General features: G+C 39.3%; 1 protein-coding gene and 1 non-coding gene across 5 annotated transcripts in view; one reads left to right on the top strand and one right to left on the bottom strand.

The window, feature by feature from the left end:
* Window positions 1–23,222, top strand: part of CCSER2 (coiled-coil serine rich protein 2) — a 211,722-nt gene that overhangs the window by 14,042 nt on the left and 174,458 nt on the right. The window lies entirely within an intron of this gene.
* Window positions 2,932–3,068, bottom strand: LOC128582873 (small nucleolar RNA SNORA2/SNORA34 family). Its single transcript, XR_008379296.1, has one exon. It is a non-coding gene; the product is annotated as a small nucleolar RNA SNORA2/SNORA34 family (small nucleolar RNA).

The following is a 23,222-nucleotide window of genomic DNA, read 5'->3' as shown; positions in this document are numbered from 1 at the left end:
TGTCCTTCCTTACTTTTGATGGTTTAAAGCCTACTGTATCTGCAAATAAAATTGCAACACCTGCTTTTTTCTGATTACCATTTGCCTGAAATATGGATGACCATCCTTTCACCCTGAGTCTGTATTTGTCTTTTAAGTTAAGATGTGACTCTTGTATGCAACAAATATCTGGCTTAAGTTTTTCTATCCAGTCAGCTAACCTGTGCCTCTTTAGAGGACAGTTTAAGCCATTCACATTAATGGAGAGTATTGATAAGTCTGGTAGAATTTTGGGTATCGAGTTTTTCAAAGGTCCAGTGGACATTTTTAATCCTTTCGCCAGTGTGGAAGTTGGAGTTTGATCCGAAGTTTCTGAGTGAGTTTACTTTTGTGGTATAGGATTGGGTTGGTCATTGTGGAGGATAGGTCTGAGAATATCCTGAAGAGCTGGTTTACTTATGGCAAATTTTTTCAACATATGAATGTCATTGAAGTATTTAATTTCTCCATCATAAATGAAACTCAGTTTAGCTGGATACAAGATCCTGGGTTGAAAGTTATTTTGCTTTAGGAGATTAAAAGTCGATGACCACCCTCTTCTGGCTTGAAAAGTTTCATCAGAGAGATCTGCAGTTATTCTAATATTCTTTCCTTTGTACGTAATAGTTTTCTTTCGCCGGGCTGCTTTGAGAATCTTCTCTTTCATTTTAACTTTAGTGAAGCTAATTATGGTATGTCTGGGGGATGACTTATTGGGGTTGAATCGTTCTGGGGTTCTGAAGCTGTCTGCTATCTGAATTTCAGATTCTCTAGGCATGTCTGGAAAATTTTCTTTCATGATTTCATGCAGAAGGGCCTCTGTGCCCTTTGAGGGCACTTCATCATTTTGCGAAATCCCAATTATTCGTATATTGCTTTTCTTCGAATTATTTGAGAGTTCTCTGAGTGAGTGATCTGTTTTTGCTCTCCATTTCTCTTCCTCTTTGAGAGATTGGGAGTGTTCGAAGACTTTCTTCAATGTCAGAAATCCTTTCTTCTGCTTGCTCCATTCTGTTGCTGAGGGATTCTACTGTATTTTTCATATCTTTGAGGGCTTCAAATTCTTGCTTCAGTGTGTCTAAGTCTTTGGTGGTTTTGTCTTTAAATTCGTTAAATTCTTGAGACAACTTTTGAATTTCTCCTCGAATTCCTAATTCCATTTTATTAATCTTGTCTGCAATCCAAATTCTGAATTCGATTTCTGACATCTCAGCCAGTTGTTTATGAATGGGATCTTCAATCACATGTGCCGTATCTTTTCTTGGGGGGGGGGGTTTGATCTATTCTGGTTATTCATGTTACCAGAGTTTTTCTGCTGATTCCGCCCCATGGTTATTTTACTCCCTTTGATTTTTCCCCTGGGGCTTTACCGAGGGCCCATACAGTGTTGTGGCCTGAGAAACTTGGGCCCTGTCTTGTGTGGTGGGGCTAAGTGGTTCTGTCTTGTTTTCAGCTGGTTTCTGTTCGATCCTGTTGTAACATTTACTCTGGCTTGAAGTCTCAGCTGTGTGGAAAAACCAGCAAGTCACCCCGCCCGCCCACCTCTGGCACCAGTTGGAAAAGGAAAATCAAACCTTCCTACAACCGCATACCCAGGGCACTGCCTGAAAAGTCCTCAGTCTATTAGTTCAGTTCAAAAGGTCCAAATCGATTGTCTCAATCGGCACTTCTCTCGGGTGGGATAGTTCAAGAGGTCTCTGGGAACTGGATCACAGGGGTCTGGTGACTCCTCTGATATAGCTTACTCCAGTGCTGCATGGAGTCAGGAGGAGCCACCTAGCAAATAGTTCAGTCTGGGAAGGTTGATGTCTCCTTCCCTACTTTGCCCCTCCGTCGGACCCAGTCACTGGTATCTCTGCAGATGGCTAACCCAGTTGCCTGTAGTGAACAAATACTCCAGGGGTTTGCACCTGCCGGAATTGCAAGGAAGTCTGCCAGGCCCCTGCAGTCTGCCGCTATCTAGCAGGAGGAGATGGAGCCTGACATGTTTGAGTGCTTGATGCAGGTGGTGGGAGGGAGGTGTTCACTCAGGCTCAGCCCCGTCCCTGATTGATGTTGCTAACAGAACAGAACAGAACAGACAACTTTACAGGGTTCTGTCTCTGTTTCTGCTAAAATCGCCTACAGAAGACGGGCTGTTCTGAGTTCAAGCGTCTTTGCTGGAGGTTTGTGTCCAATTACCTCTCTGTGTCGGCCCTGCCCTGGAAGCTTCACAGGTTTGTGAGCAGTGTCAGGCAAATCCTTTGTTCACTGGTGGCCTCCTCTGGTTGCCCAGGGAGACAGGGGGTGTGGCTTCAGAATATCCAGAAGTGAGCCGTTTTGCTTTTGTTTGCATCCTTGAGATCACAGCTTGCCTCAGCAGTGTTGATGTGCGTTCTTCAACCTTCTCTCTTGGTGCGGCTCAAATCCACCAGGATACTTACTAAATTCCTGTCCCTTAACTCTCCTTCTGGATGGGAGCCTCTGTTGAAAGCTGGCTTCAGTCTGCCATCTTGTCTCTCCCCCTCACATAGCATTCTTAAAGATGGAATCATAACCCATGGTATGTGAGGAAATCAGAATGTTATTAAATAATTTGTCCTCATTAGCAAATAATGGGATTTGATGACTTTGTATATCCCAAATCTCTATTTTTGTGTGAATATTTTTCTTCCTTTTTTTTTTTTTTTTTTGTCTCCTTCTGTTTGGATTTTGTCTTTTTTTTTTTTTTTTACTGTAGAATTATCTTTTTATTTTGGGTAAAAACCCACAGTCATTTTGGGGAGCTGTAATTAAGATTTAACAGCATTATAATTCTAATGAATGACTTAAATATCCTTGTGAGATAAATATAATAATATTTTATGGGTATTTTGGAACCCCAGTATTAAGACTACACATACACACTAGCCCACATCTATCACCAATGACTCATACTGTTTCTTTCTAATGAATGGACCATTACATTTCCAAAGTTCTGAAATGGCCAATAGACCATAGAAAGGTAATTCTTTAGGCTCCTGCTTGAAACCAACAGCTTCAGCATACTGCTGGCCTTGATTCAGGGCTAATGGATTTTGTCTTTAGTTATTGTTATTCTCTACCCTAAAATTCAGCATGTCTTAAAACTCATTGCCTACACTTGATTCCCCCTCTTGATCTCCATTAGTGTTTTCTGTATCACTATTCTTAGTTACTTAGGTTTCCTCTCAGTGTCTTTAAGCCTTATTACTGCCTCTGATCAGTTACTGAGTGCTGTTCATAAACCAAGTTTTTTCCTCCTTCCTGTGGTTCTGACCTCTTAATACTAGTAGTGAGAAGCTGAATAAGAGAAGGTCCTAGTCCACAAATGATAAAGCTACAATATAATAAGTATGACAGTACAGTAAAGGCAGTTCCTCAGAGTTAGGAACATCCAGTGTACACACAATTTGCACTTAGGAAAGGAGGCTATTACAGGTAATAGGTAAATGTACCTGTTCTAACTTGCATACAAATTCAACTTAAGAAGAAACCTGCAGGTTTGGGGCTTATAGCATAGTGGTTATAGCGCCAGCCACATGTACCGAAGCTGGCGGGTTCGAGCCTGTCCCAGGCCAACTAAACAACAGTGACACCTGCAATAAGAAAATAGCCGAGCCTTGTGGTAGGTGCCTGTAGTTCCAGCTACTTGGGACTATACATATACCACATTTTACAGTCCACTCTTGTATGGTTGGGTACTTGGGTTGTTCCTACATCTTTGTGGAAAGGCTGAGGCAAGAAAATCGCTGAAGCCCAAGAGTTCAAGGGTGCTGTGAGCTGTGACACCACAGCACTCTACTGAGGGTGACACAGTGAGACTGTGTCTCAAAAAAAAGAAAAAAGAAACCTGCAGAACCCATCTTGTTTGTAACCTGGCACTGCCTACAATGGTGGAATATTTAAGGACATTATGAAAAAACTAAAATGGTTTCTCTCACACACCACTCAACCAGCACTTCTGACACCAGATGTGTGGAGGTTGCTTGCCCACACATCAAGCAGTTCTGACACCAGATCCTCCAGTAGACACCAAGTGAGTGTCTTACAATTTATTATTTACTTATTAATAACAAAGCACCAACATTTTTTCTAATTTCAGAATATTGTGCAGGGGGTACACGTTTTTTGGTTATATGAATTGCTTTTGTACAGTTTGAGTCCAAGTTATAAGTGTGCCCATCACCTGGAGACAGTGTGCATTGTACCCATTAGGTGTGAATTTTCCTCTCCCCTCTCTCTCCTGCTTGCTTTCCTTTGAGTTTTTTTTTTTTTAATTTCAGAATTATCACAGTGGTACACAAGTTGTGGTTACATGATTTTCTTTTGTAAATTTTAAATCAGAGTTATAAATGTGCCTTTTATCCAGAATTTGTGCCTTGTACCAGGTGTGTGAGTGTACCCGATCTCCTCCACCTACCTGATTTCTTGACTTTTACTTCCACATGTGTGCTTAACTGTTGATCAGCTAGTTCCAATTTTGTATTGAATACATATGGTGTTTGTTTTTCCATTCTTGCGATTCTTTACTTAAAAGAATGGTCTCCAGTTCCATCCTGGTTGTTACAAAAGATACTAGGTCACCATTTTTTTATGGCTGAGTAGTACTTCATGTTATACATATACCACATTTTATCAATTCACTCATGTATGGATGGGTACTTGGGTTGTTTCCATATCTTTGCAATTGTGAATTGTACTGATAAGAACATTCAAGTGCAAGTGTCTTTTTGATAAAAAAAAAAATAAAAAGGTGAATTTCTTGGGTGAATACCTAGTAGTAGGATTGCTAGATCAAATAGTAGGTCTACATTGAGTTCTTTGAGTGTCTCCACGTAAGTTTCCATAGAGGTTGTAGTGGTTTACAGCCCCACTAATAGTGTATAAGTATTCCTTTCTTTCTGCATCCACACCATCCCTTATTTTGGCACTTTTTGATAAGAGCCATTCTCACTGGAGTTAGGTGATATCTCATTGTGGTTTTGATTTGCATTTTCCTGATGATTAGACATGTCGAACATTTTTTTCATGTATTTATTGGCCATTCACCTTATCTTCATTTGAAAAGTTTTTGTTTTATGTCTTTTGCCCACTTTTTCATGGAGTTGTTTGATTTTTTTCTTGCAATTTAAATCTGATACTGTCTAATTATAGACAGTATCAGATTCCACAGGGTAAGGGATCGGGCCCACAAGACAATCTTCCACATCATTTGCAAGCTCCAGGTTGTGACCTGTGCTTATGACTGATCACCTCTAAATTGTGGTTCCCATGACCCCCTCTTTTGGTTTAATTAATTTGCTAGAGAAGCTCACAGAACTCTGATACACTTCACTTATGTTTACTTGTTTAGTTTATAGCATATTACAAAGGGTATAGATGAACTGCCAGATAGAAGTGATGATTATTAGGGAAGGGTATGTGGAAGAGGGTGTGGAGCTTCTTTGCCCTCTAGGATCAGGCAACCTTCCAGGCACCTTCTTGCCTTCAGCAATCCAGAAGCTTTCTGAACTTTGTCCTTTTGACCTGTTATGATAGCTTTATTATGTAAGCATGATTGATTACATCACTGGCCTTTGTTGATCTAGTCAACCTTCAGCCCCTCTCCCTTCCCTGGAGGTGGGGCTGAAACATTCCAATTGTTCTAAGGGCTTCTTTTTTTCCCTAGTTACCAGCTCTCATGCTGAGGCTATCTAGGGGTCTCCAGCTATGGAGTCATGTCATTAGTATACAAAAGGCACTCTCATTACTCTGGAAATTCCAAATGTTTTAGGAGCTGTGTGTGGGGTGCAGAGACCAAATATATATCACTATAGTACAGGCACTTTTAGAATAGAGAGTATCTCTTTTATATATTCCTTAGTTTTTATTTTGGTTATATTTTCAGGTCCTCATTACTATGTTTAGGTAATTTTTATTTTTTATTTATTTATTTGTTTATTTTTGAGACAGAGTCTTACTATGTCACCCTCGGTAGAGTGCCATGTCATCACAGCTCACAGCAACCTCAAACTCTTGGGCTAAAGCAATTCTCTTGTCTCAGCCTCGCGAGTGGCTGGGACTACAGGCACCCACTACTGGCTATTTTTTGTTATTACAGTTGTCATTGTGGTTTAGCTGGCCCAGGCTGGATTCGAACCCCCCACCCTAGGTGTACATGGCTGGCGCTGTAATCGCTGTACTAAGTGTGCCGAGCCTATAGTTAGGTAATTTTAAGACCTTTTAATAGCTTGTTGTGCTTTAACTCTTGCCATCCCACTTTATCATGTGAGCTTTCATCAGAAAGTGTTCAGAAAGTTGTCTTAAAAAGGAAAAAAAAAAGCTATATGTCTTTCTTTTTCCTGTTCACAAAATAAAATTTAAAATTAAACCTGGAATTCAAACCCCTTAACTTTGAAAGACTTTCCTTTCTTGTCTTCTGCTACATGAACCTGTCACCCAGCAAAACTCTTCTACATTCTGTTCAAAAACACATTCTTTTTTGCCTTGATTGTTCCTGTTGAGGGGAGCCTAACAGCCACACACAAACCCTTTTCCCCTCCTTCTCTTCTCCTTCTGAGACAAAGACACAAAGGATAGGGCTGGGGGTGGGGTGGGAGGTGGTCCCCTTCCCTCCACCCCTTCCCCCCACCCCGTAGGAAATTCTGCCAAAAGACCCTAACCTGACAGGCAACCTGTGGAATGTACCTCCACCACCACATAAAAGTGGTCGGGGTGTAGACACCATCTTTGCTCTGCCTATGCGAGTCACCCTCCCTGTTTGATAAATCTGGCCTGAACATCTCTGCAGGCCTTGTCTCTGGGCACCACTGTTTACACTTTTCAATTTCAGTCTTGCTTCCTTTCCTATAATGTTTTACTTTTGCTTCATCTACTTACTGAAATTGTCTTTATCCTTTGATATAGTTCCTAGTTGTTAAATCCAGTGTGAACCTTTTATTTAGATGATCATGCCTGTGTTCTTGACACACTCTCTTTGTTTGCCTTCCAAGGCATCACACTCTCCTGTTTCTATTTCATACCTGTTCTTTTTCAGCTGTTTTTACTGTCTCCTATCCATGTATTCACGTCATTTTCCTATCTTGGTTAATGATGCTGTGAGTCATTCAGTTACTCAGATTAATAAACCTGGGAGTCATCTTGAGTTCTGTTCTCTCATCTCTCATTTTCCATTGGTTGTCAGTCAAGTCTTGCTGCTGATTCTATTCTCTCTTCATTCCCTTTACTGTTTCCTTGGGCTAGGTCTAATATATTGAGTAAAGTACTGTTTTAGAGTAAGTCTTCTGCCTTGTCCTGGATATTCTATATTAGTGGTCCCCTCCCTTTTGGCACCAGGGACTAGTTTCATGGAAGATGGTTTTTCTTTCTTCTTTTTTTTTTTTTTTTTTCTTCAGTTTTTGGCCGGGGCTGGGTTTGAACCTGCCACCTCCGGCATATGGGGCCGGCGCCCTACTCCTTTGAGCCACAGGCGCCTCCCAGAAGACAGTTTTTCTGTAGATCCATAGGGGTGGAAGATGGTTTTGGGGTGATTCAAGCACATTACATCTCCACTTTAGATCATCAGGCCATCAGATTCTCATAAGGAGTGCACATCCTAGATGCCTTGCTTGAGCAGTTGACAGTAGGGTTTATGCTAATGCCATGCTTATCTGATGGGAGGCATAGCTCAGTGGGTGATGTGAAGAATGAGGAGCAGCTGTTAATATAGATGAAGCTGCTTTGGCTTTCCCATTGCTCACCTCCTGCTGTGTAGCCTAGTTCCTAAGACTGTTCTGAAGCCTAGGGGTTGGTGATCCCAGTTGTATGTATTAATAACATGTATTCAGGAAGTGCCCGTTAGTTATAGCCAGTAGGAACGACATAGATAGAATACTTTGGGATCGACCACCCTAGAGTAGCACTTGAACCATGGACTAATCTTTCTGTGTCCATTAAAGGTTAGTTTCCTAAAACAGCTTTATTAGATGAAAATTGTTATGAAATAGTTTCTGCTTTTTTATAAGAAATTTACTTAAGGATTACAAAGAAGGCTTGTTAGTATTATAGGGAAAAAGGAAGATGTGTGGAACTGGGTTGTAGCTAAGATACTTGCCAGAAGTGATCTTACAGGACATTGTCTTAATGAGGTAGGGAAGAGATTAAAAGTTTGCAAATAACACTCAGTACTTTATTGTTCACTTGCCAGTTAAAGAGCAATTAACTCTTGGAAGATTTTGAGATGGGAATAGACAGAAATTCAGGCTCTTTAGTGTGGGAAATTGTAAGCTAATGTATTTGAGTAGTACTGTTATGAGATGGTATTTAACTGTCAGTTAATACCCAGGAGAGACTCCTGATATCATTGTTGCATGTTCCTGGAAGATAATGGTATAATGTGCTGATGCTTGAGCTGTGGTAACATAATCACTGTTACTTTTATAACGTAAGCATTAGCCATTTAGCATTAAAGAATTATTTTCTAAACCTGAGTACGATCATAGAGGAACTCTTTAGTTTCTTGAAGTTTTCTTGGTTTGCTTAATACCCTGTTTCCCTGAAAATAAGATAGTGTCTTATTTTAAGGTGTGCTTCCCAAAGGTGCGCTAGGTCTTATTTTCAGGGGACGTCTTATCTTTCCTGTAAGTAGGTCTTATTTTCAGAGGATGTCTTATTTTCAGGGAAACAGGGTAAAAGTCTCATGTGGTCAAAATGATTTAGCACATACTTCACAGTGATTGAAAAGGTATTAGGGGTAGGTTTATTAGCTTTTGTTCTTTCTTTATTGTTCATCTTTATTTACTTCCTGATGAATTTAAGGGTTTATGAGTCTGGTACTAGATTCTCACCTGGACATTACCTTGGAAAATCTCTGAGTATTCTGTATCATAGCATGAAGTTGAGAGTGGGATTTTAGCTTGTATTATTTTATTTATTTATTTATTTTTTTAGTTGAAGGTTCCCTCTATTCCTAGTTTATTGAAAGTTTTTTTTTTTTTTTCTTTTTTGCAGTTTTTGGCCAGGGCTGGGTTTGAACCCGCCACCTCTGGCATATGGGACCAGCGCCCTACACCTTTGAGCCACAGGCACCGCCTAACTTGTATTATTTTGCTTAAAAGCTTCTTGCTAACGCAGGTGGGCAAGAAAGAAAAAATGCTTCAGAGAATTTCCAAGGTGGCTGAGTGGCCTTTTTAGCCAAGAGAGTAGTGTATGCCCTAGTAAGGAGTCCTGATAGAGCATGATATGGTCATGCATCCTTTCCTGGATTGGTGTGGTTGGAAGGCATTGAGTAGTGGCGAGAGGGAGCAACTGCAAAGGAATACCGAAGCCAGATTTTGAAGGCATTTGAGGTTATAATTCTACTCACTCTGTGTGTCTATGGCCGGATTATGTGATTTTTCTAAATTTCAATTTGTTTAAATCTGCAAAGTGAGATGCATTTTAGGACTATTGTGAGATTCAAATTCGGTAATGTAGGTACCTGGCTCAGAACTGCTCAATAAATATCAGCAGCTATTAGTACTTTTAAAAGAGATTTGTACTTTGGAGAACCACCAAAGGATTTTAAATTTAAGAGTGACATACGTGAATAGATTTCCATTTTTTTTTTTTTTTTTTTTTTTTTGAGATAGAGTTTTACTTGGTCACCCTTGGTAGAATGCCGTGACATCTTAGCTCACAGCAACCTCAAACTCTTGGGTTTAAGCAATTCTCTTGCCTCAGCCTCCCAACTAGCTGGGACTACCAGCCCCTGCCACAACACCTGGCTATTTTTAGAGATGGGGGTCTCAATCTTGGCTCAGGCTAGTCTTGAACTCATGAGCTCAGGCAATCCAACTACCTTGGCCTCCTAAGTGCTGGGATTATGGGTGTAAGCCACCGCACCTAGCCTAGATTTACAATTTTGAATATTAATTCCGAGAAGTATAGAGAATGGATTGAAGATGAGGAAATTGAAAGGAGGTAATATAGAAGAATTATTATGCTAGCATATTGGCTAGAGATGATAAAATTCTAAATTAAGAAATTAGGATAGGGCAGGATGGTTTAAGAATTATTGAAAATTGGGGCGGCGCCTGTGGCTCGGTCGGTAGGGTGCCAGCCCCATATACTGAGGGTGGCGGGTTCAAACCCGGCCCCGGCCAAACTGCAACCAAAGAATAGCCGGGCGTTGTGGCGGGCGCCTGTAGTCCCAGCTGCTCGGGAGGCTGAGGCAAGAGAATCGCTTGAGCCCAGGAGTTGGAGGTTGTTGTGAGCTGCGTGAGGCCACGGCACTCTACAGAGGGCCATAAAGTGAGACTCTGTCTCTACAAAAAAAAAAAAAAAAGAATTACTGAAAATTATAACATGCACTGTATTCAGTGAGTTAGGGAGATCTAAGGGGAACTATGAGAATTGACAGTAAGGATATATACAGAGTGTTTAGTTGAGTAAAAAACCTATGTTCTTCTATTCTTACTAAGAAAGGGCCAAAAAGGGTGTTTAGTGGCTCTTCTCATCATTGCCAAGGATTTATGGCCAAAGTGGGCTGCCTGCCGTTCCCCATGTGGGGCCAGAACATTTGGACAACTCTAGGAAATGAGTGCAAAGTAGTGACTTTGGGTAGCACACAGGGATTCCAAGTGTCAGGAAGCTTTGAGTGCAGAAGAGACACAGCACTGAACTATAAGTAGGCCTCAGCAATATCAGATATGAAATAGAGCAAGAGGTAGTTTCCAGGGGTTGAGAAGGACAACCAGAACTGACTGTGTTATATTATGTTTTGATTTGAATGTCTGGGTCCTGCCCTTTCTGATTGCTGAAAGAGAATGGGGCCCTATTGGATGGGGGCTCACTCATCCAAGTTTTGTTAATTTTCCAGCTCTGAGACTGGGCATGGTGGCTCATGCCTGTAATCCTAGCATTCTGGGAGGCCCAGATGGGTGGATTACTTGAGCTCATAGGTTCAAGACCAGCCTGAGCAAGAGCGAGACCCCATCTCTAAAAAATAGCAAGGTATTGTGATGGCTGCCTATAGTCCCAGCTACTCGGGAGGCTGAGGCAAGAGGATTACTTGAGCCAAAGAGTTTGAGGTTGCAGTGAGTTGTGACACCACAGCACTCTACTGAGGGTGACATAGTGAGACTCTGAAAAAAAACAAAATTCTGGCTCTGACGCATGTTTTAAAAAGCATTTGGTATTTTGACATTTGGTAGTAGTATATTTTGAAGTGTTACTATATAATTATTTTGGGTAAAGATGCATTTCTATTTTATAGTTTTGTTTGTGGAGTATTTTTTACACATCCTCATTGAATACTGTTCTGTTTGGCAATTTTCGATTACAGCATTTGAGAAACTACCTTTGGTGGCACCTGTAGCTCAAGTGGCTAAGGTGCCAGCCATATATACCAGAGCTGGTGGGTTCAAATCCAGCCCGGGCCTGCCAAACAGTGACAACTACAACCAAAAAATAGCCAGGTGTTATGGCGGGTGGCTGTAGTCCCAGCTACTTGGGAGGCTGAGGCAAGAGAATTTCTTAAGCCCAGCAGTTTGAGATTGCTGTGAGCTGTGATGACCCGGCACTGTACCCAGGGCTATAGCTTGAGGCTCTGTCTCAAAAAAGAAAAAAAAAAAGAGAGAGAGAGAGAGAGAGAGAGAGAAACTACCTTTTACAGTAAAATGATTGGTGTTTAATTTATTTACTAAGTTGAATGCTCTTACCTTACTTATAGAATTTTATTCAAAAGATCCTTTAATAATAGAGAACAGAGTTCTATCTAGAATATCATGTGTGTTTTCTTTGCACTAAAGTGTTCCATACACTGTATCGACCAGTTACTACCTATGGTATATGTTAAATATAATGTGTTTTGATTTTGAGGCATAGTTGAGACTCAAACCTCAGCCTAAGATATGTAGTATCATTTTAATTTTTATTAATTATATGTCATAAAATTGTAAGTATTGATGTTATTGAAGTAAACAAGATGTTGGGATTGTATGTAAGATATAGCATTTTCTGTTATCAGCAATCTCTAGATGTTATGTCTCCTTTGCTATTGAATTAGAGTAAGACTCTACATATTGCTATGACCAAAATAGGGTCTACTACCCTGTTTCCCCGAAAATAAGACATCCTCCGAAAATAAGACCTACTTACAGGAAAGATAAGATGTCCCCTGAAAATAAGACCTAGCGCATCTTTGGGAGCACACCTTAAAATAAGACATCCTCCGAAAATAAGACCTACTTACAGGAAAGATAAGACGTCCCCTGAAAATAAGACCTAGCGCATCTTTGGGAGCACACCTTAAAATAAGACATCCTCCGAAAATAAGACCTACTTACAGGAAAGATAAGACGTCCCCTGAAAATAAGACCTAGTGCATCTTTGGGAGCACACCTTAAAATAAGACATTGTTCCCCGTTTCGGGGAAACGGTATCTTTCTTTCTCCCTGCTTTTCCCCTCCCCCACAGAACCCAATGAAAGTTATCTGTAATTTGTCAGCTCTGTATGTGTGAAAAATTATACAAGCAGTCACCGGATTTTTTTTTTTTTTAAGAGACAGTCTCACTTAGTCATCCTCAGTAGAGTTCTGTGGCATCATAGCTCACAGTAACCTCAAACTCTTGGGCTTAAGTGGTTCTCTTGCTTCAGCCTCCCAAGTAGCTGGGACTACAGCCTCCTGCCACAATGCTTGGCTATTTTTTTTGTTGTTGTTGTTGCAGTTGTCGTTGTTTAGCTGCCCCTGGCCAGGTTCGAACCTGCAAGCCTTGGTGTATGTGGCCAGCACTGTAACCACTGTGCTATGGGTTCTGAGCCTATTAAGTGCCTTTTTAATGTATTATGATAGTCCTTAGGAATTAGAAAACTCCTACCAAACCTGAATATTTTATGTTCCTTGTCCTCAAGGAGTATCCAGTCTAGTGGAGAAAGTAGAACACAGTAAAAAATAAAATAGTGTGATAATGGCTATACTCAGGGATACTTAGCCATACCATGGGAGCATGTATGAGAGGGGTATATAATCTCAGCTGGTGTCATAGGAAAACGCTAATTTAATAGTGAGATTTGTTGCTATATATGTATTGCATGAGAAGAGGAAATGCAAAACTGAAAGGAAGCTATCATGTAGCAGGCTGGTACACATTAAGACAGAATATATTGTAATAATGTAATAATGTAAGCAGACTTACGGACATGCTACTTCATGGGAGGTTGCAGATTGTAAGAAGTCTCTTCTAGTCTTCACTTCTTACCATCTGTCTCTCTCTCTCTCTTTTTTTTTTTTTCCTTTTTTTTTGAGACAGAGTCTCATTCTGTCACCCAGGCTAGAGTGCCCTGGTGTCAACCTAGCTCACAGCAATCTCGAACTCCTGGGTTCAGGTGATCTTCCTGCCTCAGCTTCCCTCGTAGCTGGAACTACTACAGCCTCCTGCTGCAGTGCCTGGCTAATTTTTCTATTTTTAGTAGAGACAGGGGCTTGCTTTTGATCAGGCAGATCTCAAATTCCTGACCTTAAGGAATTCTTGCTGCTGGGCCACCCAGAGTGCTAGAATTACATGGATGAGCCACCATGCCCGGCTCGTGTTCTCTCTTTAGAGAATATGTTGTGTATGTTTTTTGTCTCCCTGAAGGGTACACCACTTTGGGCAACGGAAAAGACAAGATGGAGTGAGTTGGATGGAGATAAATATAAAATGTATTGAAACGAATTAGAATAATTTAGCAGGAATAAGAGAAATCTGAGACTGTCTTTTTTTTTTTTTTTAAGACTGAGTCTCAAGCTGTTTCCCTGGGTAAAGTGCTATGGCATCATAGCTCACAGTAACCTCAAACTCTTGGGCTTAAGTAATTCTCTTGCCTCAGCCTCCCAAGTAGTTGGGACTACAGATGCCCGCTACATTACCCAGCTATATTTTTGTTGTTGCAGTTGTCGTTGTTTAGCTGGCCTGGGCCGGGCTTGAACCTGCTAGCCTGGGTGTATGTGGCTGGTGCCCTAACTGCTGAGCTACGGGTGCTGAGCCGCTAATAATTTCATATTCAGAGAAATGTTGTAAGACCAAGACTAGTACAAAGAATATCTGAATCCTTTATCCAGATCACTGATTAATAATCTGTCATTTGCTTGTTATTTGTTCTCCTGCATATATATACATATATATGAATACGTGAGGTCAGACAATTAAGTTTGTGAATAAATCCTAGAAAAAGTGCTACATACTGATCATCACTATGGTTACCTTTGAAGTCCTCCCCTTGCCTGTCTGGTGACTGTAGTGCTATATAATAATGAGGTATATAGTACTTTTTCTAGGGTAAGTTCACATACTTGATTGTCTAACCTCATGTATGGCCATTTGCCTCTTAAGTACTTCAACATGTATTTGCTAAGTATAGGGATTTTTTTTTTTTAACTGTATAGGTATGGACTTCACTAAATTTAACATTGATATAATGGTTTAATTTACTGTTATGTATTTATATTTTAGTTACTTTTTCAGTTGGCCCAATCATCTTTATAGGATTTCTCCCTTCATAGATTGCTTTTTAAAGAGCAAAGAATGAATCATGAGTGATTTTTGGTAGAAACTTTCTATTAAGAATCTAAAGATCATGGAGACTAAGTTGGATTCCTTTTTTGTTCCACATTTATCCCTCCCCTAATCTTTCTCATCTCAGAAAATGACAGTACCATTTGATTAATTGTTCAAACTGTAAACCTGAGCGTCAGCCATGATTTCTCTCTTTCCCTTGCATTTAACCCATCATCAAGTCTTGTTTCTATCCATTTCAAACTGCCTAGGGCATTGTTGTTTCTCTGGATTGCTACCTAGTTTTCCTGCCCAATTTCCCTGCTTCCACATTTTCTTCCTTTCTGCTCCTACTCTACACATAACAGCCAGAATGATCTTTTAGGAATGTAAAACAGACCATGTCACTCTGCTGCTTATACATTTAGTGGCTATCCATTGTGCCAGAATGCTCTCTGTATATCTTAGCATCTAATCCTTTAGCTCATAGCTGGAATATTCTCCCTCTGAGAGGCATTCTTGATGCCTAGTCTGTTTCTCCATAGCATTTGTTTTCCTTCAGGACACTTACGATTTCTAATCATTTGCTTGTTTTTTATTCTTTTTCTATATGTCCTACATTAGACTATACATGCAGAAAGCATAGGGCTCATATATGTTTTTGTTTTTATATACCTAGCACCTAGCATATTGCAAAGATTATAGCAGGTGATTAATAATAAATACTTGAATTCATGAGCAAAAGGAAACCTTAGAGGTTATCTAGTCCATTGTAAGAGTCTGCACTATCTCTGGCAGGTGATTAGCCTATTTTGTAATGCTTTCAGAGATAGATCGCTTGGTGTTTTATGTGGTTTACTTTGTTGAATAATTTTGAGAGTTTTAAAGACTCTTATTTTGGGCTGCAAACTGCCTTTCTGTTACCAATTAAACTTACTTCTGCCTTGTCAGAACTAACCTAATCTGATCCTCCATAGCCCACCTTACACTATTTGATAGTAACTGTCCTGTATTCTTTTGGTTTCGTTAGGCTAAACATTTGTAAAACTTCAGCTTTTTATAACGTGACATGTTTCTTCTCCTTCTGTATTTATTTTGCCAGGCTAACTTTAAAATTGGTATGTTGAAGGATAAAGTTATATTCATTGGTCTAATAAACTGTAGTTAAATGAATTACCACATATTCAGTGTAATACATTGTAGCTTTTAAAATAATAAATATAACTAGAATTGTGCAATCGTTATAAAATAATCATTTTAAAGGTAGAACATTAAATTATTTCTACATAGTTACTACTGCTGTGTATTGATGAAATTTAGAAGGGTACGTAATGAGAATAGTTGTGTTAGGGTATTGGGATAATTGGAAGAAATTTTAAATCAAGAACATTTTTGGTAAGAAAAAGTATGTTTAGAACCTTAATGTCATTTCAACTAAAATTGAGAGTTCAGTAGTCTGCATTAAGACTATATTTCTTTTAAGGTAGTCTAAGATTGCCTGCTTTGTTTTTACCACACTGCTAGTCACATGTGGTTACTATATTGACAGGGCAGATATATGTATTGGGCAAGGGGAGATATAGAACATTTCCTTTTGTACAATGTTCTGTGGGGAGTATTGGAATAAGAGATCACTCATGAGTGCAGGTTGAATAGTGACTTGTTTGTGTACAATACTTTTGCGGCATAAGAGGCTAAATCTTCTAAGTGGAGGAGCCAGGGAGAGGTGTGTGAACAGGGCCACAAGATGTGCAGTCCATTGCACTGGCCATCAGGTGGCAGTGTCTTCCTCAGGTCCGCTGGTTATTGAAGCAGCACTAGGGGACAAGGAAGAATGAGAGGCAGCCACTGTGCAAGGTTTCTGTATATGCAGAAACCTTTACAGGGTCTTTTATATTTCAAGGTGTGCTTATACAGATGAAAATTCTTAGATGCTTATATAGAATCATTTTTTACCTGTATGTTTTTTTTTATGTCATAATGTTCGAGAAGACTTTTTAACAAGAGCCACATTTCAGAAAGACCATTTTGTAGAGCACTAATTAGCCTTTATCAGTAGGTTGTCAACTTCTTCTAGTTTCTTGTAAGTTAATCTTAGCCTCTGTAGAGAGTGGTGTCTGCAGTGCCACATAGAGCAGCAGACATAGAGCAGCAGAGCTGGCTTGGGCTGATTCATTCCAGCCAAGTCCTACCTGCTGTACTTGTCAAAGCATTCCCTAATGCTTAATGGAGTACTCTATCTAGTGCTGGTTTTTAACCTGGAATGTCAGGAGCCCTTTGCTCAATTACTATCGGAAAGAGTCCTACATTTCATAATGTAGTGCTTTTTTGTGACTCTCAGTAGTAATACATTTTACATGGTGCATACACATATCCAGATGTATAACTGAAAACTGTCATTAAGCACTTGACCTCACTGTATATGATGCCTTGTGATATTTTCTGTTCTGTTATATTTTTATTGTAGCAAGGACACTTACCCATTATTAAGTGGAAAAAGATTGCTCTAGGATGTACAAAATTAATTTTAAGAAAACAACAGAACATTTGTAAAGCTGCTGAAGATGTAACCATCTTATGTTTTCTTTATATGCAATACTTATTAAAACAGAAACAGTTATATAAAATAATTACATTTTATAGTACTTAGTCTTTTAGGACTGCTATAACAAAATACCTTATAAGTAGCACAGTGATTATGGCACCAGCCACATACACGGAGGCTGGCGGGTTCAAGTTCTGCCTGAGCCAGCTAAACAACAATGACAACTGCAACAGAAAATAGCTGGGTGTTGTGGTGGGCACCTGTAGTTCCAGATACTTGGGAGGCTAAGACAAGAGAATTGCTTAAGCCCAAGAGTTTGGGGTTGCTGTGAGCTGTGATGCCATGGCACTCTACTGGGGGCGACATAGTGAGACCCTGTCTCAAAAAAACAAAACAAAAAAAAAAACCTTATAATTTATTTCTCACAGTTTCAGAGGCTGGAAACTTCATAGTCAAGGCTCTGGCAGGTTTGGTGTCTGGTGAGAGCTCTCTTCCTTATAAATTGTGCCTTATAACCACATCCTCACATGGGGGAAGAGGAAATAAGCTCTGTTGGGCCTCTTTTATAAGGACACTAATTCCAGAGCCCTTACGACCTAAATCACCTCCAAAAGTCGCAACCTCTTAATACTGTTGTTTTGGGGATTGGGTTTCAACTTATGAATTGGGTTGGGGAGGAGGAGTGCATGAACATTCAGACCATAATAGTGTTTTTTGAGTTTTAAAAAACATTGCAGGCAAATTTCTTACTCTGTCTCTGAAGTCCACTGAGTATGGTATGACCTGTCTTGTCTGTTTGGTCTGTAAAATAAGATTATTATCACACACAATGGAATCACTGACTTTACATGGGGAAACAGTCTGTATAATACTGTTCACCATTTTACAGTCTAATCTTTCTTCAGCTGGCTTGTTTATAGAATTTGTATTTTAATGACCATGCTGACTGGCTTTCAGTTCAGTGTCTCTCCCTTTATTTAGGATTTCTTAACCTGGTTTTCAAAATTTCTCTGGTTGTACTTCCATTGTTTCTTATGTCATCTTCCTGTTTAGAACATTACTTTTCATTTTCCTTTGTTGATGTCTTAGCCACTTCTAATTTCTTTTTTTTCTTTTCTTTTTTTTTTTTTGAGACAGAGTTTCAGTGTGTCGCCCTCGGTAGAGTTCTGTGATGTCACAGCTCTCAGCAACCTCATACTTTTGGTCTTAAGTGATTCTCTTGGCTCGGCCTCCCCAGTAGCTGGGGACTACAGGTGCCCACCACAATGCCTGGCTATTTTTTCGGTATAGTTGTCATTGTCGTTTAGCAGGCTCTGGCCGTGTTCAAACCCACCAGCCCTGGTGTATGTGGCCGGTGCCCTAACCACTGTGCTAGAGGTGCTGAGCCCACCTCTAATTTCTTGAGGTGGTGAGAAATATTTTCTTAGGCTTACCATACAAGAGACTTAATTTTTTTTGTTTGTGGTATTTATCTGATTTTCTTTCTGTGTTCCCTTTTCTTGGCTTTAGCTGTGTTTGCATGAAGAGAGTTATTTTAAGCTATAGAGCTTGTCTGTGTTAGGATTCATTGTTTAAAAAATAGCCAGGCGATGCGGCAGGCGCCTGTAGTCCCAGCTGCTCAGGAGGCTGAGGCAAGAGAATCGCGTAAGCCCAAGAGTTAGAGGTTGCTGTGAGCCGTGTGATGCCACGGCACTCTACCCGAGGGCGGTACAGTGAGACTCTTTCTCTACAAAAAAAAAAAAAAAAAAAAAAAAAAATGAAAACTTTTTCTCAGTATGATATTTTTGAAAGAATTTCAATTTGTATATATTTTTTCCTGGATTAATGTAAGGGTACATAAGATTTAAATTACATTGTTTGCATTTATAAGGTAAGGTTCCAGTTGTAGGTGATTCCTTCACCCAGAAAGCAATTTGTATATTGTTTATTTTCTGTTCTTTGGGTGGCTGTGGTAACACCCTTCCCCCACAACTACTCCTCTGTTTTTTCGTGTGTGCTCAATGGCTAAATTTCTTTGGCTTATTAAAATTAAATTGAGCATTTTTTTTTTTTTAGCTTCCTATTTCTTTTTAGTATCCCATATATTCTTCTAAAAGCTTCCCAGAAGTGTTGATTTCTTTCTTTCTTTTTTTTATTTCAGGTCATTGTGAGGGTACAAACAACCAGGCACAATTTTTGAATTTGTTAGGTAGAGTAGTTGTGTCCCACATCCAAAAGGTGTGCTATGCACCTCTACTTTGTGCCTTTTAAGTGGGAGCACAAGAAGCCCTCTCTTCTCTCCCCCTCATTCCCCCAAGTGTTGATTTCGTTAGAAAATTGATTATTCTTTTTTTTTTTAATTGAACTGACTCTAAAGTTGCTATGAATAATTCTCTTCTGGTTTATATAACCTTTATACTTATAGAAGAAGCAGGTTTTCTGATTTATTCTTCATGAATAAGTTCTTTAATATTTTATACTGCTAAATTTAATTGTTCCCTCCTCAACTTGGTACACAACTAAACACAATCATTACATATGCTTGTCCTGCAGTTTTCCACCTCCCGTATCTCAGCTGTCTCTTCTAGCACTGAAGTACTGGGAAGAGAATGTGGCAATCCTTTCTATTCTGTTGTTTACACTTATCAATAAAATATGCTTCACATAAAAGCAATAAATTGATGTCATGAGCTGCAGTTTGAAAGACACAGGTATATTGAGTGTTAGCTTAAGAAAATGAGTTGGAGAGAGCCGTTAGAGTAATGGCCACATTTGAGTTGTGGCGTATTTTGATATTCAGTGTGATGATTAATGTGTGTGTAATCCTTGGAACATTGCCTAGCATATAGAATGCCACTGACTTAGATTCAATGGTCCTGGTCTCTTAGTCTCTGTATGAACTTGGACAAGTTACTTAAACTCTGTAAAGCTCAGTTTCTTCATTGGCAAAATGTAAATATTCCTGTCTTACAGTTGTTAGGTTAAGATATGGTCAGTTACTTAGCACAGTGCCACACACATCTGGACTTGATAAAAATTAGTTATCTTTAGGGGCTCTCAAAATCATGTTGTCCTTTTTTGTCTTCAGCAGGGACAATTAGGCCTTTCCATCCTCTAATCTGGTCATGGAGACACCGTGCTACCTGCCTTCCACAGGTGTTCCTATCTCTTGGGATAGTAGCCTGAGCCAGCCCCAAGACATCATTCATTGTATGCTCTAGTGCAGTGGTTCTCAACCTTCCTAATGCCTCGACCCTTTAACACGGTTCCTCATGTTGTGGTGACCCCCAATCATAAAATTATTTTTGTTGCTACGTCATAACTGTAATTTTGCTACTGTTATGAATCGTAATGTAAATCTGATATGTAGGAAATCCCCCAAATCTGTTGCGACCCACAGATTGAGAATCCTTGCCTAGTGCTTGTTATGTACCAAGCTCTGTGGTAGATACTGAAAATTTAAAAAAACGAGTATCTTAAAAAAAGCTACTGAGTATATTTGATGGACATTTTCATTACATTCATTATGTTTTTGAAATTATTTGTATTACTCAAGTTCTCTGTACTCCTACTGGTTGAGTTTGCTTGTAACGTTTAGCAACACTGCTTACCTCCTTCAGCTCCATTCAGCTGCAGACATGATTCCCACACCCTGCGGGTTCAGCTCATCCTGGCTAAGGTGGGTGTTGGGGACCTGCAATTAGTATGGCTACTGTGGGCACAGTGTTCAGATCTCTGGGGCCAGCATTCCAAGCCATATGCTGTCAAGCTGCCACCTTCTTTTTGACTCAGCTGTAAATCAGACCCTCTGCCAATTTTCCTGTCTAGAATTTTAGGTCTCAAAAATGAGACTGGAAGGCCACCATTTTATTTATTTTTAACATTCCTTTGAGCTCTTTTCCCATAGAAAAGAAGGTTGCCTGTATATTGCTTCAAGTTATTGCCTTTTTGTCTTTGAAAGAATAAGTTGTGTTTTTTTGACTATTTTTTTAATCTCTTTTACATTCTTGAAACTGCTATAGTCAGATTTCTGTGCCTCAACTTATTTTCTGAAACTGCTTCAGAAAATGTGACCAACTTTGCAGATTGTCAAGTTTAATAATTTTTTTTAGCTTTTAATTTTTCTTTACTTATCTGTGGAATTTGACACTATTTATTGCCTCAAGTTCTCTTCTAAACTACTCTTTTGGTTTTCTTCTTTCCTCTTAGTTTATACATCCTCTGCCCCTGCCCCCAATACTTAAATGTTGGTGATCCCAGGGCAATGATGGCCTTGCCTTTCTCTCCTTGTTCTGTATCTTCTCCAGGTAACTGCACCTGTTCCTGGTGGAATCTTTGGCTATCATCCCTGTACTGACATTTCCAAATCATCATTTCCCTTTCAGACCTTGCCCTTATATTTCAGTCTCCTTTGTGTGACCAGTAAACACCTTCATTTGCACTCTTTGTAGGCACCTCAACACTAGCTTGATGCGCTAAGTTCATCCCTAGATGTAATGTTTACTCTGAATGAAAGAGACCACTTTATGTCCAATCAGACAAGTCTGGAATCTTGAGTTCTTTCCTCTCATCTCCTATATCTAATCATTCAGTCAATTATTCATCTATCTATTAACCTATTTATTATAATATAAACTACATATTGTACTTTAGTTTTGTGTCCTGCCGTTGTGACAGAATTCTTTTGATTTAATATTGCTAGTATCTTCTGTATTTGTACCCGTTACTACCATCCTTGTCATCTTTCTCATGTTAATAACTTCTTAACCTTTCTTCTTTTCTTTTTCTAGCCATCCTCCATAGGAAATCAAAGTGATTTTCAAAATTCAGGTCAGATCATTTTTGTTATCCAATCTAAAACCCTTTGGTTTCCTGATTGCCGATAGTAAAAGTCCAGATTTCTCAGTATGGCACGTAAGGCCCTCTGAAGGCTCTGCTTTCTCCAGTGTTCCTTCTTTTCCTGATAAATTTCTCTGAACCATGTTCTCTGCTTTTGTTCACCTAACAACACTTATGAATGTTCCACATTGGTTCCATGCTTTTGTTTATGGTCTTAGGCTATATTGCCTTTTCCATTCAGTGTCTTTATTATTATTTACAATTAGTATTTATCTTTTTGGACTTAGCTCAAGCATTGCGGCTTCTCTGAAGCTGTTTATAATATCTTCCTCTATGGATTAAGCACTTTCTTTTTTGTGCTTGCCCCATATACTCTACTATAACAATTATAGTACTTCGTTGCCCGTTTCTTGTCTACATGTCTTTTTCCTTATATTGGAATGTTTTATTTTAGCCGCTAGCAGAGAGCCTGATTCATAATACATTTTCAATAAATGTTTAATGACTGAATGAATATGTTTCAAGTCATTGCACAAGACATCCTTTACCAGATCATAAGCTGTTTTTTAGCAGGTATTACATCTTTCTTTGTTTACTTTTCAGTATATTGTATCATAGTTGCTTAAAGAAAAATTGGTTTATTAATCCCATATGGAGATATGTAGCAGATTAAGTGGGGCTTCCTTACAAAGGAAGAAGTTTAATTTTGTTAGTCTGAGAACAGTAAGATTGCTCTTATGTTGCTGTTATATTCAGTGTTCATCAGATCTTGCATGACAGTCAACTCAGAGAGGCAAACATTGTACCTGACTTTAGCAGTCACTTTGCTAATTGGCAAATCATTGAGAGTCTCAGAGTCAGTACTCTGGGGATTGATTAAATAATGTTAACTAGTTTGAGGATTTTCACTTTTTGAAAATGTTGAAGTATGGGCGTGACAGTAGCTATTGAGAGTTGTGTGAGTAATTATCTAAATCCTTTTGTAATTAAATCATACAAGGAGTCAGAATTTAAAGAGCCCATTTGTACTGAGACTATGTCATGCTCTATTTCTTTTGTAATTTAGTATTATCTTTAACAATATTTTATAAAGCCAAAAGTTTTAAATTTCTTCTTGGGGAAATAAAAAAGAATTAGGTGCTGTGGATGTGGGTAAAGATTGAGATTCCAAATTAGAATAAGTTATTAAGAAAGAAGCCATCAGGGAAGATTAGTTTTTTTCATTATGGTTAGTCAGCCAGTGGGGTTTGTGGAGAGTTGGGAAAAATTAGTGTCATGAATTAGTACCTGTTTTACTTAGGTAAACAGGAGCTTATACGTAGGAGCTTATAAGCCAGTTCTGTAGATC

The sequence above is a fragment of the Nycticebus coucang genome, chromosome 3 (genome assembly GCF_027406575.1).
Source record: "Nycticebus coucang isolate mNycCou1 chromosome 3, mNycCou1.pri, whole genome shotgun sequence".
NCBI lineage: Eukaryota > Metazoa > Chordata > Mammalia > Primates > Lorisidae > Nycticebus > Nycticebus coucang.
Note: the sequence above shows the minus strand (reverse complement) of the source record. Positions and strands in the feature narration are given on the sequence as shown.